Genomic DNA, 18,143 nt, shown 5'->3' with positions numbered 1-18,143 from the left:
GATAATATGTGTAATTATCATGCACATTAACGATATCGTACACCGGAACGTTCCGGTGTAAAATACAATTCAATTTTAATGCCATGCGGTAAATGTGCCGAACTTGTCCGCTACACCTAATGAAAGCTTCATATTGTACCCAAACGAAAGCTTTACATCAAAAGCTCTGTGATGCGAGAGCTTTTCCATATGCATTGGAACCATTTGGAAAGCTTTACCGCCATTTGCATTGGGTGTGTAGTAAAAGTGATGTCAGTAAAAATGTCATCGCAGATTCATAACGTAATATTGTCGAATTATGCATATATTTTCGGCTCAACTGTCATTTATTGGGTTTGTTGACAATAATATATGCAATTGTGTGTGCACATAAATTTTTTACCCATACGCGGAATCTTCCGGCGTAAATTGTAATTCAATTTAAGCCAATGTTTTAAATTGCATTTTGATTTCATCTTCATAACAGTATTCCACTTATTATGTGTGGAAGTGTGTGATACAATTAAATATACATTTAACAAATCGTGAAGTTTTCTGCAAGAATATGTGCAAAACTGTTTGTAATGGCAACCGTTCAAAATATGGGCGTGCGGTTTTTTTATTTAAATACATTAAATTGTATTTTATCAAATGAGTCCATTCAGGTGTTCCACCACTCTCTGTTGTTCTCTCGCACTGATTGATCGAATCGTTCCCATGCGAAAGAATGCGAAGAAAAGGTTTGATTTATTTTTTGTTAGTACTGTTGTAAATCGGATTTTGGTCGGCTGTTATGATCATTGATTGTGTAGAATTGATTGAAATAAAGTTTGATAGAAATAAAATAATTTATTTTAATTTAATAGAATTTATTTTAATTTTGTTTAAAATGAAATAATTTAATTTAATTTAATGGAATGTAATTTAATTTAATTGCACTTTATTTCAATTCATTTCATTTCATTCAATATCACGCGCCGCAATAACGCGCGCGCATAAATACGCCCGCATGCAACCGCACGCAACAGCTGATCGAACGTATGCCACCCACCCCCACCCTCACGCGAAAAACACCGGCAACAGCTGTTGATACGGTGCGCTTTCCGTTTGCCTTAGCGCGGTATCGATGTGAAAGAATGGGAAGCAAAGGTTTGATTTATTTTTTGTTAATACTGTTGTAAATCGGATTTTGGTCGACTGTTATGATCATAAATTGAGTAGAATCGATTGAAATAAAGTTTGATAGAAATAAAATAATTTAATTTAATTTAATAGAATTTATTTTAATTTTGTTTAAAATGAAATAATTTATTTTAATTTAATAGAATTTAATTTAATTTAATTGAACTATATTTCAATTCATTTCATTTCATTCAATATCACGCGCCGCAATAACGCGCGCGCATAAATACGCCCGCATGCAACCGCACGCAACAGCTGATCGAACGTATGCCACCCACCCCCACCCACACGCGAAAAACACCGGCAACAGCTGTTGGTACCGTGCGCGCTCCGTTTGCCTTAGCGCGGTATCGATGTGAACCGTGCCGCGGCTGAGCTTCAAATGAGCCCGTTCAGGTGTTCCTCCACTCTTTCTCTCTCTCTCTCTCTCTCATAATGACAATGAAGAAAAAACCCGCAAGACATAAATTAAAAAAAACGGATCAAATATCACAATATAATACTGTTCCGAATCTGTTCACGTTCAAATCTGTGCCAGTATTAATTTTTGACCGTGGGAAGAAAACACATGTGATTTGATGTGTTATCTTACGCACGCTTCATATAAAATGGTTTTCTTAAACGATTATCACATTTTGCTACCATTCTCAATCAATAATGCTGCACATATCCGCGGGCGATGTAGCAAAACTACACGGGCACATAATTTCATTTACAACGTGCGCTACCGTGTGCAGAACATTTCCATCGACAAAAATCAAAACACAAAAACACACACGCACACAACTGTACTCCCATACACCGCATGAGCGCTAATGTTTGTGTGTGTGTGTGAGAGTGCGCGCGTGTAACATCCGATGTACACGAATCGGTGCAGAGAAAGGAGGCGAGCGAAAAAAGAAGAAGGCCTGCTTTGTTCAATACGGCAGGAAGACGAATGAAAAAAAAAAAAACACTTCGCGGAACGGGACGATAATGAAAAAAATGCCGCGTCGTTTGGCACGTGGCAATGTGCAAAACTGTTTTTATGATTAGAATATCAAATTATTATCTAAAACACTGTGCAAATGTGGTAAAAAATGGGTAGCTGATTGTCCGGCGTACCTGGTTCGGTTATAACCGTGACGATTTCTTCATCCGAGCTGCTGGTATCCATGATGATTATGTGTTGCGAATCGAAAGCACTTGCAAATACACTACACACACCAACAATGTGTATCACACTTCAAAGCTATTGTTCGATACTTCGATAAAGTTGTTCACAATCTTACTGTGCTATCACAATCGCACTCGCAAAATGAATCACACAGTCACTAAATATTCCTTTGTTACTAATCACGAACTTATTAACACTGTCACTAATTGTACACTATCACTAATCACAAACTGATAAACACTGTCAATAAAAATTCACTTTCACTAATCGCGCACTTCACTTAAGGCTAATTAAACCGTAATTAATTAATAAAAAAGTTATTTTTTCTTCTCCTTTTCCTTCCGTTTTGCACTAAATAGTCGTTCAAGTAATGTTTTTGATATTTTATGCTTTGAAAGTAATGAAATGCAAGAGCTGCCAAAAACGCGTGATATTCAAGCCAAATGATTTGTTCGAATGAAGCTAACACAGTGCGCGTGCCGCTTAGCGTAAAAAACAAACCATGGATTAGCGCTTCCATAGTGTGTGTATGTGTGTGTGTATTTTCTCCGCAACGTCCGCAGTGGAGCTGAAGTGAAAGTGAAAGTGGATTTCTTCGCTCTCTTTGCACCAAGCAAAAACCAAGCAAGCGGCTGTGTGGTGGTGGGTGACATAGGGTTTTGTTTGTAGTTAGCGAAAAAAAACATTAAGCGTGAGGTAGTGTGGAATATTCTGTAAGCAATTGGTTTGTACCGTATGAGTTTCATTTAACCAATATCTCACCCTCTCTTTTCTTCCGTTTTCACACGTTCACGCGTTCGCTCAGTCGCCCGTATTCACACACCGGCCAAATGTGCGTAGCATGATATCATTAGTGCATTGGTGCATGGTGTGCTATGGCGTGAAATAATAAATATAAAAATAAGAAATAAAGCAATTAAGCAAATGTAAATTAGATTTTTAAAACATGAAATGTACTGGAAAGAAATTTTCATTCCTACCGACAACAATGTAAGCGCAGGGGAAAACAATTCGTTTATTTTTTTCATCACATTGCTTACATTCGGACAGCAATTAAACCAACCAATAAGGTGTGTAGAAAAAGTGATGTCAGTAAAAATGTCATCGCAGATTCATAACGTAATAGTGTCAAATTATCCATTCATTTCCGGCTAAACCGTCATTTATTGAGTTTGTTGAATAAAACATGCAATTATCTTGCACATAAATTTTACCATACGCGCAACCTTTCGGCGTAAACAATTGAAGATCCATTGGAAACTGACCGAGTTATAAGCAAGCAAATTGGCCGAATGAGGATTTTTTTTTTTGTAAAACCCGAGAAAATGTTAAGTCTTTGTATCTCGAATAACATTTGACACGGACAACTTAGCACATCGGCGTAGAATAACTTTTGGTAGCTAATGAGAAGATCTATCCATATCTGTGTTACAATTGAAGATCCATTGGAAACTGACCGAGTTATAAGCATCCAAAGTGGCAAAATGAGTATTCACGAAAGCGCCTCGCGCACTTGGTCGGGTTTTTGGTCCAACTTGCACCATTTTTGGCCCGTATTTGCCCCATAGCTCCGCCGGTATCCAAGATATCGCCACACTTTCTTCTGGCCATGGCTAGATGGCACTTGTGGCTAGATTTCTTCCATGCACCACTAATCGCTACCATGTCTGTGGCCGGAGCTATTCACGAAAGCGTCTCGCGCACTTGGTCGGGTTTTTGGTCCAACTTGCACCATTTTTGGCCCGTATTTGCCCCATACCTCCGCCGGTATCCAAGATATCGCCACACTTTCTTCTGGTCATGGCTAGATGGCACTTGTGGCTAGATTTCTTCCATGCACCACTAATCGCTACCATGTCTGTGGCCGGAGCTATTCGACGAACAACCATCGCATTTACCTAGGTACTTTTTCGGGTTTTTGGTCCAACTTGCACCATTTTTGGCCCGTATTTGCCCCATAGCTCCGCCGGTATCCAAGATATCGCCAAACTTTCTTCTGGCCATGGCTAGATGGCACTTGTGGCTAGATTTCTTCCATGCACCATTAATCGCTACCATGTCTGTGGCCGGAGCTATTCGACGAACAACCATCGCATTTACCTAGGTACTTTTTCGGGTTTTTGGTCCAACTTGCACCATTTTTGGCCCGTATTTGCCCCATAGCTCCGCCGGTATCCAAGATATCGCCACACTTTCTTCTGGCCATGGCTAGATGGCACTTGTGGCTAGATTTCTTCCATGCACCACTAATCGCTACCATGTCTGTGGCCGGAGCTATTCACGAAAGCGCCTCGCGCACTTGGTCGGGTTTTTGGTCCAACTTGCACCATTTTTGGCCCGTATTTGCCCCATAGCTCCGCCGGTATCCAAGATATTGCCACACGTTTTTCTGGCCATGGCTAGATGGCACTTGTGGCTAGATTTCTTCCATGCACCACTAATCGCTACCATGTCTGTGGCCGCAGCTATTCGACGAACAACCATCGCATTTACCTAGGTACTTTTTCGGGTTTTTGGTCCAACTTGCACCATTTTTGGCCCGTATTTGCCCCATAGCTCCGCCGGTATCCAAGATATCGCCACACTTTCTTCTGGCCATGGCTAGATGGCACTTGTGGCTAGATTTCTTCCATGCACCACTAATCGCTACCATGTCTGTGGCCGGAGCTATTCACGAAAGCGTCTCGCGCACTTGGTCGGGTTTTTGGTCCAACTTGCACCATTTTTGGCCCGTATTTGCCCCATAGCTCCGCCGGTATCCAAGATATCGCCAAACTTTCTTCTGGCCATGGCTAGATGGCACTTGTGGCTAGATTTCTTCCATGCACCACTAATCGCTACCATGTGTGTGGCCGGAGCTATTTGACGAACAACCATCGCATTTACCTAGGTACTTTTTCGGGTTTTTGGTCCAACTTGCACCATTTTTGGCCCGTATTTGCCCCATAGCTCCGCCGGTATCCAAGATATCGCCACACGTTCTTCTGGCCATGGCTAGATGGCACTTGTGGCTAGATTTCTTCCATGCACCACTAATCGCTACCATGTCTGTGGCCGGAGCTATTCACGAAAGCGTCTCGCGCACTTGGTCGGGTTTTTGGTCCAACTTGCACCATTTTTGGCCCGTATTTGCCCCATAGCTCCGCCGGTATCCAAGATATCGCCACACTTTCTTCTGGCCATGGCTAGATGGCACTTGTGGCTAGATTTCTTCCATGCACCACTAATCGCTACCATGTGTGTAGCCGGAGCTATTCACGAAAGCGTCTCGCGCACTTGGTCGGGTTTTTGGTCCAACTTGCACCATTTTTGGCCCGTATTTGCCCCATAGCTCCGCCGGTATCCAAGATATCGCCACACTTTCTTCTGGCCATGGCTAGATGGCACTTGTGGCTAGATTTCTTCCATGCACCACTAATCGCTACCATGTCTGTGACCGGAGCTATTCCACGAACAACCATCGCATTTACCTAGGTACTTTTTCGGGTTTTTGGTCCAACTTGCACCATTTTTAGCTTATGAGCTTATGAGAAGATCTATCCATATCTGTGTTACAATTGAAGATCCATTGGAAACTGACCGAGTTATAAGCATGCAAAGTGGCAAAATGAGAATTTTTTTTTTTTGAAAAACCGAGAAAATTTTAAGTCTTTGTATCTCGAATATCATTTGACACGGACAACTAAGCACATCGGCGTTGAATAACTTTTGGTAGCTAATGAGAAGATCTATCCATATCTGTGTTACAATTGAAGATCCATTGGAAACTGACCGAGTTATAAGCATCCAAAGTGGCAAAATGAGGCAATTTTTTTCTGGTAAATACCGAGAAAATTTTAAGTCTTTGTATCTCGAATAACATATGACACGGACAACTTAGCACATCGGCGTAGAATAACTTTTGGTAGCTAATGAGAAGATCTATCCATATCTGTGTTACAATGGAAGATCCATTGGAAACTGACCGAGTTATAAGCATCCAAAGTGGCAAAATGAGGCAATTTTTTTCTTGTAAATACCGAGAAAATTTTAAGTCTTTGTATCTCGAATAACATTTGACACGGACAACTTAGCACATCGGCGTAGAATAACTTTTGGTAGCTAATGAGAAGATCTATCCATATCTGTGTTACAATGGAAGATCCATTGGAAACTGACCGAGTTATAAGCATCCAAAGTGGCAAAATGAGGCAATTTTTTTCTTGTAAATACCGAGAAAATTTTAAGTCTTTGTATCTCGAATAACATTTGACACGGACAACTTAGCACATCGGCGTAGAATAACTTTTGGTAGCTAATGAGAAGATCTATCCATATCTGTGTTACAATTGAAGATCCATTGGAAACTGACCGAGTTATAAGCATCCAAAGTGGCAAAATGAGGCAATTTTTTTCTTGTAAATACCGAGAAAATTTTAAGTCTTTGTATCTCGAATAACATTTGACACGGACAACTTAGCACATCGGCGTAGAATAACTTTTGGTAGCTAATGAGAAGATCTATCCATATCTGTGTTACAATTGAAGATCCATTGGAAACTGACCGAGTTATAAGCATCCAAAGTGGCAAAATGAGGCAATTTTTTTTTGTAAATACCGAGAAAATTTTAAGTCTTTGTATCTCGAATAACATTTGACACGGACAACTTAGCACATCGGCGTAGAATAACTTTTGGTAGCTAATGAGAAGATCTATCCATATCTGTGTTACAATTGAAGATCCATTGGAAACTGACCGAGTTATAAGCATCCAAAGTGGCAAAATGAGGCAATTTTTTTCTTGTAAATACCGAGAAAATTTTAAGTCTTTGTATCTCGAATAACATTTGACACGGACAACTTAGCACATCGGCGTAGAATAACTTTTGGTAGCTAATGAGAAGATCTATCCATATCTGTGTTACAATTGAAGATCCATTGGAAACTGACCGAGTTATAAGCATCCAAAGTGGCAAAATGAGGCAATTTTTTTCTTGTAAATACCGAGAAAATTTTAAGTCTTTGTATCTCGAATAACATTTGACACGGAAAACTTAGCACATCGGCGTAGAATAACTTTTGGTAGCTAATGAGAAGATCTATCCATATCTGTGTTACAATTGAAGATCCATTGGAAACTGACCGAGTTATAAGCATCCAAAGTGGCAAAATGAGGCAATTTTTTTTTTGTAAATACCGAGAAAATTTTAAGTCTTTGTATCTCGAATAACATTTGACACGGACAACTTAGCACATCGGCGTAGAATAACTTTTGGTAGCTAATGAGAAGATCTATCCATATCTGTGTTACAATTGAAGATCCATTGGAAACTGACCGAGTTATAAGCATCCAAAGTGGCAAAATGAGGCAATTTTTTTCTTGTAAATACCAAGAAAATTTTAAGTCTTTGTATCTCGAATAACATTTGACACGGACAACTTAGCACATCGGCGTAGAATAACTTTTGGTAGCTAATGAGAAGATCTATCCATATCTGTGTTACAATTGAAGATCCATTGGAAACTGACCGAGTTATAAGCATCCAAAGTGGCAAAATGAGGCAATTTTTTTTTTGTAAATACCGAGAAAATTTTAAGTCTTTGTATCTCGAATAACATTTGACACGGACAACTTAGCACATCGGCGTGGAATAACTTTTGGTAGCTTATGAGAAGATCTATCCATATCTGTGTTACAATTGAAGATCCATTGGAAACTGACCGAGTTATAAGCATCCAAAGTGGCAAAATGAGGCAATTTTTTTTTTTGTAAATACCGAGAAAATTTTAAGTCTTTGTATCTCGAATAACATTTGACACGGACAACTTAGCACATCGGCGTAGAATAACTTTTGGTAGCTAATGAGAAGATCTATCCATATCTGTGTTACAATTGAAGATCCATTGGAAACTGACCGAGTTATAAGCATCCAAAGTGGCAAAATGAGGCAATTTTTTTCTTGTAAATACCGAGAAAATTTTAAGTCTTTGTATCTCGAATAACATTTGACACGGACAACTTAGCACATCGGCGTAGAATAACTTTTGGTAGCTAATGAGAAGATCTATCCATATCTGTGTTACAATTGAAGATCCATTGGAAACTGACCGAGTTATAAGCATCCAAAGTGGCAAAATGAGGCAATTTTTTTCTTGTAAATACCGAGAAAATTTTAAGTCTTTGTATCTCGAATAACATTTGACACGGACAACTTAGCACATCGGCGTAGAATAACTTTTGGTAGCTAATGAGAAGATCTATCCATATCTGTGTTACAATTGAAGATCCATTGGAAACTGACCGAGTTATAAGCATCCAAAGTGGCAAAATGAGGCAATTTTTTTCTTGTAAATACCGAGAAAATTTTAAGTCTTTGTATCTCGAATAACATTTGACACGGACAACTTAGCACATCGGCGTAGAATAACTTTTGGTAGCTAATGAGAAGATCTATCCATATCTGTGTTACAATTGAAGATCCATTGGAAACTGACCGAGTTATAAGCATCCAAAGTGGCAAAATGAGGCAATTTTTTTCTTGTAAATACCGAGGAAATTTTAAGTCTTTGTATCTCGAATAACATTTGACACGGACAACTTAGCACATCGGCGTAGAATAACTTTTGGTAGCTAATGAGAAGATCTATCCATATCTGTGTTACAATTGAAGATCCATTGGAAACTGACCGAGTTATAAGCATCCAAAGTGGCAAAATGAGGCAATTTTTTTTTTGTAAATACCAAGAAAGTTTTAAGTCTTTGTATCTCGAATAACATTTGACACGGACAACTTAGCACATCGGCGTAGAATAACTTTTGGTAGCTAATGAGAAGATCTATCCATATCTGTGTTACAATTGAAGATCCATTGGAAACTGACCGAGTTATAAGCATCCAAAGTGGCAAAATGAGGCAATTTTTTTCTTGTAAATACCGAGAAAATTTTAAGTCTTTGTATCTCGAATAACATTTGACACGGACAACTTAGCACATCGGCGTAGAATAACTTTTGGTAGCTAATGAGAAGATCTATCCATATCTGTGTTACAATTGAAGATCCATTGGAAACTGACCGAGTTATAAGCATCCAAAGTGGCAAAATGAGGCAATTTTTTTTTTGGAACAACCGAGAAAATTTTAAGTCTTTGTATCTCGAATAACATTTGACACGGACAACTTAGCACATCGGCGTAGAATAACTTTTGGTAGCTAATGAGAAGATCTATCCATATCTGTGTTACAATTGAAGATCCATTGGAAACTGACCGAGTTATAAGCATCCAAAGTGGCAAAATGAGGCAATTTTTTTCTTGTAAATACCGAGAAAATTTTAAGTCTTTGTATCTCGAATAACATTTGACACGGACAACTTAGCACATCGGCGTAGAATAACTTTTGGTAGCTAATGAGAAGATCTATCCATATCTGTGTTACAATTGAAGATCCATTGGAAACTGACCGAGTTATAAGCATCCAAAGTGGCAAAATGAGGCAATTTTTTTCTTGTAAATACCGAGAAAATTTTAAGTCTTTGTATCTCGAATAACATTTGACACGGACAACTTAGCACATCGGCGTAGAATAACTTTTGGTAGCTAATGAGAAGATCTATCCATATCTGTGTTACAATTGAAGATCCATTGGAAACTGACCGAGTTATAAGCATCCAAAGTGGCAAAATGAGGCAATTTTTTTCTTGTAAATACCGAGAAAATTTTAAGTCTTTGTATCTCGAATAACATTTGACACGGACAACTTAGCACATCGGCGTAGAATAACTTTTGGTAGCTAATGAGAAGATCTATCCATATCTGTGTTACAATTGAAGATCCATTGGAAACTGACCGAGTTATAAGCATCCAAAGTGGCAAAATGAGGCAATTTTTTTCTTGTAAATACCGAGAAAATTTTAAGTCTTTGTATCTCGAATAACATTTGACACGGACAACTTAGCACATCGGCGTAGAATAACTTTTGGTAGCTAATGAGAAGATCTATCCATATCTGTGTTACAATTGAAGATCCATTGGAAACTGACCGAGTTATAAGCATCCAAAGTGGCAAAATGAGGCAATTTTTTTCTTGTAAATACCGAGAAAATTTTAAGTCTTTGTATCTCGAATAACATTTGACACGGACAACTTAGCACATCGGCGTAGAATAACTTTTGGTAGCTAATGAGAAGATCTATCCATATCTGTGTTACAATTGAAGATCCATTGGAAACTGACCGAGTTATAAGCATCCAAAGTGGCAAAATGGGGCAATTTTTTTCTTGTAAATACCGAGAAAATTTTAAGTCTTTGTATCTCGAATAACATTTGACACGGACAACTTAGCACATCGGCGTAGAATAACTTTTGGTAGCTAATGAGAAGATCTATCCATATCTGTGTTACAATTGAAGATCCATTGGAAACTGACCGAGTTATAAGCATCCAAAGTGGCAAAATGAGGCAATTTTTTTTTTGTAAATACCGAGAAAATTTTAAGTCTTTGTATCTCGAATAACATTTGACACGGACAACTTAGCACATCGGCGTAGAATAACTTTTGGTAGCTAATGAGAAGATCTATCCATATCTGTGTTACAATTGAAGATCCATTGGAAACTGACCGAGTTATAAGCATCCAAAGTGGCAAAATGAGGCAATTTTTTTTTTGGAAAAACCGAGAAAATTTTAAGTCTTTGTATCTCGAATAACATTTGACACGGACAACTTAGCACATCGGCGTAGAATAACTTTTGGTAGCTAATGAGAAGATCTATCCATATCTGTGTTACAATTGAAGATCCATTGGAAACTGACCGAGTTATAAGCATCCAAAGTGGCAAAATGAGGCAATTTTTTTTTTGTAAATACCGAGAAAATTTTAAGTCTTTGTATCTCGAATAACATTTGACACGGACAACTTAGCACATCGGCGTAGAATAACTTTTGGTAGCTTATGAGAAGATCTATCCATATCTGTGTTACAATTGAAGATCCATTGGAAACTGACCGAGTTATAAGCATCCAAAGTGGCAAAATGAGGCAATTTTTTTTTGTAAATACCGAGAAAATTTTAAGTCTTTGTATCTCGAATAACATTTGACACGGAAAACTTAGCACATCGGCGTAGAATAACTTTTGGTAGCTAATGAGAAGATCTATCCATATCTGTGTTACAATTGCAAATCCATTGGAAACTGACCGAGTTATAAGCATCCAAAGTGGCAAAATGAGGCAATTTTTTTCTTGTAAATACCAAGAAAATTTTAAGTCTTTGTATCTCGAATAACATTTGACACGGACAACTTAGCACATCGGCGTAGAATAACTTTTGGTAGCTAATGAGAAGATCTATCCATATCTGTGTTACAATTGAAGATCCATTGGAAACTGACCGAGTTATAAGCATCCAAAGTGGCAAAATGAGGCAATTTTTTTTTTGGAACAACCGAGAAAATTTTAAGTCTTTGTATCTCGAATAACATTTGACACGGACAACTTAGCACATCGGCGTAGAATAACTTTTGGTAGCTAATGAGAAGATCTATCCATATCTGTGTTACAATTGAAGATCCATTAAAAACTGACCGAGTTATAAGCATCCAAAGTGGCAAAATGAGTATTCACGAAAGCGTCTCGCGCACTTGGTCGGGTTTTTGGTCCAACTTGCACCATTTTTGGCCCGTATTTGCCCCATAGCTCCGCCGGTATCCAAGATATCGCCACACTTTCTTCTGGCCATGGCTAGATGGCACTTGTGGCTAGATTTCTTCCATGCACCACTAATCGCTACCATGTCTGTGGCCGGAGCTATTCGACGAACAACCATCGCATTTACCTAGGTACTTTTTCGGGTTTTTGGTCCAACTTGCACCATTTTTGGCCCGTATTTGCCCCATAGCTCCGCCGGTATCCAAGATATCGCCACACGTTCTTCTGGCCATGGCTAGATGGCACTTGTGGCTAGATTTCTTCCATGCACCACTAATCGCTACCATGTCTGTGGCCGGAGCTATTCACGAAAGCGCCTCGCGCACTTGGTCGGGTTTTTGGTCCAACTTGCACCATTTTTGGCCCGTATTTGCCCCATAGCTCCGCCGGTATCCAAGATATTGCCACACGTTTTTCTGGCCATGGCTAGATGGCACTTGTGGCTAGATTTCTTCCATGCACCACTAATCGCTACCATGTCTGTGGCCGCAGCTATTCGACGAACAACCATCGCATTTACCTAGGTACTTTTTCGGGTTTTTGGTCCAACTTGCACCATTTTTGGCCCGTATTTGCCCCATAGCTCCGCCGGTATCCAAGATATCGCCACACTTTCTTCTGGCCATGGCTAGATGGCACTTGTGGCTAGATTTCTTCCATGCACCACTAATCGCTACCATGTGTGTGGCCGGAGCTATTTGACGAACAACCATCGCATTTACCTAGGTACTTTTTCGGGTTTTTGGTCCAACTTGCACCATTTTTGGCCCGTATTTGCCCCATAGCTCCGCCGGTATCCAAGATATCGCCACACGTTCTTCTGGCCATGGCTAGATGGCACTTGTGGCTAGATTTCTTCCATGCACCACTAATCGCTACCATGTCTGTGGCCGGAGCTATTCACGAAAGCGTCTCGCGCACTTGGTCGGGTTTTTGGTCCAACTTGCACCATTTTTGGCCCGTATTTGCCCCATAGCTCCGCCGGTATCCAAGATATCGCCACACTTTCTTCTGGCCATGGCTAGATGGCACTTGTGGCTAGATTTCTTCCATGCACCACTAATCGCTACCATGTGTGTAGCCGGAGCTATTCACGAAAGCGTCTCGCGCACTTGGTCGGGTTTTTGGTCCAACTTGCACCATTTTTGGCCCGTATTTGCCCCATAGCTCCGCCGGTATCCAAGATATCGCCACACTTTCTTCTGGCCATGGCTAGATGGCACTTGCGGCTAGATTTCTTCCATGCATCACTAATCGCTACCATGTCTGTGGCCGGAGCTATTCGACGAACAACCATCGCATTTACCTAGGTACTTTTTCGGGTTTTTGGTCCAACTTGCACCATTTTTAGCTTATGAGCTTATGAGAAGATCTATCCATATCTGTGTTACAATTGAAGATCCATTGGAAACTGACCGAGTTATAAGCATGCAAAGTGGCAAAATGAGAATTTTTTTTTTGAAAAACCGAGAAAATTTTAAGTCTTTGTATCTCGAATATCATTTGACACGGACAACTAAGCACATCGGCGTAGAATAACTTTTGGTAGCTAATGAGAAGATCTATCCATATCTGTGTTACAATTGAAGATCCATTGGAAACTGACCGAGTTATAAGCATCCAAAGTGGCAAAATGAGAAATCTTTTTTTTTTCAATTTTTTTTAAATCAAATTTATTTACGACCTCGCTGCTGCTTGCTCAAATAGCCCAGGTCGATAACTGCTTGCTGTGCCATCACCCACAGTGAAGGTTCAAATCTCGCTTTTACAAAATCTTTTTTTTCAATTTTTTTTAAATCAAATTTATTTACGACCTCGCTGCTGCTTGCTCAAATAGCCCAGGTCGATAACTGCTTGCTGTGCCATCACCCACAGTGAAGGTTCAAATCTCGCTTTTACAAAATCTTTTTTTTCAATTTTTTTTAAATCAAATTTATTTACGACCTCGCTGCTGCTTGCTCAAATAGCCCAGCTCGATAACTGCTTGCTGTGCCATCACCCACAGTGAAGGTTCAAATCTCGCTTTTACAAAATCTTTTTTTTCAATTTTTTTTAAATCAAATTTATTTACGACCTCGCTGCTGCTTGCTCAAATAGCCCAGGTCGATAACTGCTTGCTGTGCCATCACCCACAGTGAAGGTTCAAATCTCGCTTTTACAAAATCTTTTTTTTCAATTTTTTTTAAATCAAATTTATTTACGACCTCGCTGCTGCTTGCTCAAATAGCCCAGGTCGATAACTGCTTGCTGTGCCATCACCCACAGTGAAGGTTCAAATCTCGCTTTTACAAAATCTTTTTTTTCAATTTTTTTTAAATCAAATTTATTTACGACCTCGCTGCTGCTTGCTCAAATAGCCCAGGTCGATAACTGCTTGCTGTGCCATTACCCACAGTGAAGGTTCAAATCTCGCTTTTACAAAATCTTTTTTTTCAATTTTTTTTAAATCAAATTTATTTACGACCTCGCTGCTGCTTGCTCAAATAGCCCAGCTCGATAACTGCTTGCTGTGCCATCACCCACAGTGAAGGTTCCAATCTCGCTTTTACAAAATCTTTTTTTTCAATTTTTTTTAAATCAAATTTATTTACGACCTCGCTGCTGCTTGCTCAAATAGCCCAGGTCGATAACTGCTTGCTGTGCCATCACCCACAGTGAAGGTTCAAATCTCGCTTTTACAAAATCTTTTTTTTCAATTTTTTTTAAATCAAATTTATTTACGACCTCGCTGCTGCTTGCTCAAATAGCCCAGCTCGATAACTGCTGACAATAATGATAATGTTGACAATAATTTATGCAATTGTGTGTGAACATAAATTTTTTACCCACACGCGGAACCTTCCGGCGTAAATTGCAGTTCAATTTTAGCCAATGTTTTAAATTGCATTTTGATTTCATCTTCATTACAGTATTCCACTTATTATGTGTGAAACAATTAAATATGCATTTAACAAATCGTGAAGTTTTCGGCAAGAATATGTGCAAAACTGTTTGTAATGGCAACCGTTCAAAATATGGGCGTGCGGTTTTTTTTATTTAATTACATTAAATTGTATTTTATCAAATGAGCCCATTCAGGTGTTCCACCACTCTCTGTTGCTCTCTCGCACTGATTGATCGAATCGTTCCCATGCGAAAGAATGGGAAGCAAAGGTTTGATTTATTTTTTGTTAGTACTGTTTTAAATCGGATTTTGGTCGGCTGTTATGATCATTGATTGTGGAGAATTGGTTGAAATAAAGTTTGATAGAAAAGAAATAATTTAATTTAATTTAATATAATTTATTTTAATTTTATTCAAAATGAATTAATTTAATTTAATTTAATAGAATTTAATTTATTCGAATTTAATTCAATTTAATTTAATTCAATGTAATTTAATTTAATTTAATTTTAATTAATTCCATAACATTTCATTTCATTTCATTTCATGTCGCTTCATGTCGTTTCATGTCATTTCATGTCATTTCATGCACAGCAATATCGCAATATCGAACATATGGCACAACCCCCACCCACAAAAAAAAACACCGGCAACAGCTGTTTATACGGTGCGCGCTCCGTTTGCCTTAGCGCGGTATCGATGTGAAAAAAGGGAAGCAAAGGTTTGATTTATTTTTTGTTAATACTGTTATAAATCGGATTTTGGTCGGTTGTTATGATCATTGGTTGTGTAGAATTGATTGAAATAAAGTTTGTTAGAAAAAAAAAATTTAATTTAATTTATTACAATTTATTTAAATAAAATTTAAATTTTTAATTGATTAATGTAATTAATGGAATTAATGTAATTTAATTTAATTTAATTTTATTTAATTTAATTTAATTGCACTTTATTTCAATTCATTTAATTTCATTCAATATCACGCGCCGCAATAACGCGCGCGCATAAATACGCACGCATGCAACCGCACGCAACAGCTAATCGAACATATGGCACCACCCCCACCCACAAAAAAAAACACCGGCAACAGCTGTTGATACGGTGCGCGCTCCGTTTGCCTTAGCGCGGTATCGATGTGAAAAAAGGGAAGCAAAGGTTTGATTTATTTTTTGTTAATACTGTTATAAATCGGATTTTGGTCGGTTGTTATGATCATTGGTTGTGTAGAATTGATTGAAATAAAGTTTGTTAGAAAAAAAAAATTTAATTTAATTTATTACAATTTATTTAAATAAAATTTAAATTTTTAATTGATTAATGTAATTAATGGAATTAATGTAATTTAATTTAATTTAATTTTATTTAATTTAATTTAATTGCACTTTATTTCAATTCATTTAATTTCATTCAATATCACGCGCCGCAATAACGCGCGCGCATAAATACGCACGCATGCAACCGCACGCAACAGCTAATCGAACATATGGCACCACCCCCACCCACAAAAAAAAAACACCGGCAACAGCTGTTGATACGGTGCGCGCTCCGTTTGCCTTAGCGCGGTATCGATGTGAAAAAAGGGAAGCAAAGGTTTGATTTATTTTTTGTTAATACTGTTATAAATCGGATTTTGGTCGGTTGTTATGATCATTGGTTGTGTAGAATTGATTGAAATAAAGTTTGTTAGAAAAAAAAAATTTAATTTAATTTATTACAATTTATTTAAATAAAATTTAAATTTTTAATTGATTAATGTAATTAATGGAATTAATGTAATTTAATTTAATTTAATTTTATTTAATTTAATTTAATTGCACTTTATTTCAATTCATTTAATTTCATTCAATATCACGCGCCGCAATAACGCGCGCGCATAAATACGCACGCATGCAACCGCACGCAACAGCTGATCGAACATATGGCACAACCCCCACCCACAAAAAAAACACCGGCAACAGCTGTTGGTACCGTGCGCGCTCCGTTTGCCTTAGCGCGGTATCGATGTGAAAGAAAGGGAAGCAAAGGTTTGATTTATTTTTTGTTAATACTGTTATAAATCGGATTTTGGTCGGTTGTTATGATCATTGGTTGTGTAGAATTGATTGAAATAAAGTTTGTTAGAAAAAAAATAATTTAATTTAATTTATTACAATTTATTTAAATAAAATTTAAATTTTTAAATGATTAATGTAATTAATGGAATTAATGTAATTTAATTTAATTTAATTTTATTTAATTTAATTTAAATGAACTATATTTCAATTCATTTCATTTCATTCAATATCACGCGCCGCAATAACGCGCGCGCATAAAAACGCACGCATGCAACCGCACGCAACAGCTGATCGAACATATGGCACCACCCCCACCCACAAAAAAAAACACCGGCAACAGCTGTTGATACGGTGCGCGCTCCGTTTGCCTTAGCGCGGTATCGATGTGAAAGAAAGGGAAGCAAAGGTTTGATTTATTTTTTGTTAATACTGTTATAAATCGTATTTTGTCGGCTGTTATGATCATTGATTGTGTAGAATTGATTGAAATAAAGTTGGTTAGAAAAAAAAAATTTAATTGAATTTATTACAATTTATTTTAATTTTATTAAAAACGAAATAATTTAATTTAATTTAATTTTATTTTATTCAATTTAATTTAATTGCACTTTATTTCAATTCATTTCATTCAATATCACGCGCCGCAATAACGCGCGCGCATAAATACGCACGCATGCAACCGCACGCAACAGCTGATCGAACATATGGCACAACCCCCACCCACAAAAAAAACACCGGCAACAGCTGTTGATACGGTGCGCGCTCCGTTTGCCTTAGCGCGGTATCGATGTGAAAAAAGGGAAGCAAAGGTTTGATTTATTTTTTGTTAGTACTGTTTTAAATCGGATTTTGGTCGGTTGTTATGATCATTGGTTGTGTAGAATTGATTGAAATAAAGTTTGTTAGAAAAAAAATAATTTAAATTAATTTATTACAATTTATTTAAATAAAATTTAAATTTTTAAATGATTAATGTAATTAATGGAATTAATGTAATTTAATTTAATTTAATTTTATTTAATTTAATTTAAATGAACTATATTTCAATTCATTTCATTTCATTCAATATCACGCGCCGCAATAACGCGCGCGCATAAAAACGCACGCATGCAACCGCACGCAACAGCTGATCGAACATATGGCACCACCCCCACCCACAAAAAAAAACACCGGCAACAGCTGTTGATACGGTGCGCGCTCCGTT

At 37.9% G+C, this 18,143-nt stretch overlaps 1 protein-coding gene and 3 long non-coding RNA genes across 13 annotated transcripts in view; 2 read left to right on the top strand and 2 right to left on the bottom strand.

Moving 5' to 3' along the window:
* The window catches only part of LOC125773561 (uncharacterized), an 80,018-nt gene that overhangs the window by 49,299 nt on the left and 12,576 nt on the right, over nucleotides 1-18,143 (top strand). For 2 of the 9 annotated variants that reach the window (XR_007420206.1, XR_007420209.1), the window contains exon 2: nucleotides 720-1,128. This is a non-coding gene — a long non-coding RNA (uncharacterized LOC125773561). Of the gene's footprint in view, nucleotides 1-719; nucleotides 1,129-15,154; nucleotides 15,250-15,606; nucleotides 15,787-16,040; nucleotides 16,221-16,475; nucleotides 16,656-16,909; nucleotides 17,026-17,748; nucleotides 17,849-18,143 lie in introns of those variants that run through there. The other 7 variants (XR_007420200.1, XR_007420201.1, XR_007420204.1 and 4 more) reach the window with 7 other exon arrangements.
* Nucleotides 1-18,143, bottom strand: part of LOC125773564 (uncharacterized) — a 57,592-nt gene that overhangs the window by 27,935 nt on the left and 11,514 nt on the right. The window contains exons 1-2 of one of the 2 annotated variants that reach the window (XR_007420213.1): nucleotides 14,840-15,160; nucleotides 117-395 (exon numbers count right to left, since the gene is read on the bottom strand). This is a non-coding gene — a long non-coding RNA (uncharacterized LOC125773564). Of the gene's footprint in view, nucleotides 1-116; nucleotides 396-14,839; nucleotides 15,161-18,143 lie in introns of those variants that run through there. The other variant, XR_007420212.1, reaches the window with a different exon arrangement.
* LOC125773559 (uncharacterized) overlaps nucleotides 1-18,143 on the bottom strand; it is a 32,820-nt gene that overhangs the window by 9,243 nt on the left and 5,434 nt on the right. The gene's annotated exons all lie outside the window — the stretch shown is intronic.
* LOC125773563 (uncharacterized) lies at nucleotides 4,088-12,705 on the top strand. The gene is made up of 3 exons (XR_007420211.1): nucleotides 4,088-4,421; nucleotides 5,792-11,909; nucleotides 12,303-12,705. It is a non-coding gene; the product is annotated as an uncharacterized LOC125773563 (long non-coding RNA).

Source organism: Anopheles funestus, assembly GCF_943734845.2.
Source record: "Anopheles funestus chromosome X unlocalized genomic scaffold, idAnoFuneDA-416_04 X_unloc_4, whole genome shotgun sequence".
Taxonomy (NCBI): domain Eukaryota; kingdom Metazoa; phylum Arthropoda; class Insecta; order Diptera; family Culicidae; genus Anopheles; species Anopheles funestus.
The sequence above is the reverse complement of the archived record's forward strand: the minus strand, read 5'-3'. Positions and strand labels throughout refer to the sequence as shown.